Source organism: Galeopterus variegatus, unplaced genomic scaffold, assembly GCF_000696425.1.
Source record: "Galeopterus variegatus unplaced genomic scaffold, G_variegatus-3.0.2 Scaffold28447, whole genome shotgun sequence".
Classification (NCBI taxonomy): domain Eukaryota; kingdom Metazoa; phylum Chordata; class Mammalia; order Dermoptera; family Cynocephalidae; genus Galeopterus; species Galeopterus variegatus.
This window is the reverse complement of record NW_007754558.1, coordinates 1391-2433: the sequence shown is the minus strand read 5'-3', so window position 1 is coordinate 2433 and position 1043 is coordinate 1391. Positions and strand designations below refer to the sequence as shown.

The window sequence follows — 1043 nt, the reverse complement described above, 5'->3', positions numbered from 1 at the left end:
TCGGCGATCGGTTCAGTGCCCCGAGCCTTGCTTCGGAGGTTTTCACCCGGGCGGTCTGCGCGCCTGCATCCAGCCGAGTCCTCTGCCCTGGTGGGGAGGCCGCGGTCTCGGGCACAGCCCCTTCTTCCCCGGGCGCTTCCCCGCTCCCGCCTCCTCCCAGAAGCCTCGTCCACTGCCCCGGCTCCGGCGCCCGTCTCTCCACACGCTGCCGCTTCGCAAAGGCGCATCTCCAGGTCAGCAGTTCTGAGCTGCGGCCGGCACCAGGCAACTCGTTCCGGGCCTTCTGGCCCTGGTGGGCCTCGCAGAGCGCTCGGCGCGTCGCCTGCAGGCCCTTCTATTGGGGGAAAGCAGGGAGGGAATGGCCTTATGAGACGACCCCTGGGACGACGGGCGACCCCCCACAAGGCCCAAGTCGTCCCAGAGGCCAGGGAAAGTGTCACTCCAGACGAAGGGTGAAGAAAGGGCGCCCTGCCGCGCGTCCCTGGTGGTCTAGTGGCTAGGATTCGGCGCTTTCACCGCCGCGGCCCGGGTTCGACTCCCGGTCAGGGAAGACTTTTTTTTGCAGCGTCTGTCTGTCTTCTGCCTGCCTGGAATCCTTTTCACCCTGACTTCCGGCGTCCTCCAAGCGCCAGGTGAAGAAGGGCCTCCGAAGCTAGTTCCTAACTGCCGTCCAGGGTGAGGCGTTGTGGTGGGCGCCTCTCAGGCCCCACCGGTCTTGCTAACCTCCATGTCAGTCCCTCGCAGAAATGGCTGTAGGGAGCTAAGCGTCTTGCTCGGTTTACACAACCTTGCGGAGATGCCAAACCCTGGGGTTGCGCCCAAACCCACGCTATTTGCTGCCGCCAACGCCGGGCACAGAGCATGCTGAGATTCGAATAACTCAGAGAGAGGCCAAGCGAAGTCGTGGCCGTCGTGCGGACGCTGGAAATGGGCGAGTCAGCTGTGCCTCCTCAGCTGGAGCGGCGGATCAGTGTTTTCCACGGGCTGGGAGAAGATTTTGGCACTATGCTTACCTGAAAAATGACTCAAATCTTGAATATATA

The 1043-nt window shown here is 62.9% G+C and overlaps 1 non-coding gene across 1 annotated transcript; it reads left to right on the top strand.

Annotated features, from left to right (window-relative positions):
- Nucleotides 1-478: 478 nt before the first annotated feature.
- Nucleotides 479-550, top strand: TRNAE-UUC. The gene has a single exon. It is a non-coding gene; the product is annotated as a tRNA-Glu (tRNA).
- The last annotated feature ends 493 nt before the right edge of the window (nt 551-1043 follow it).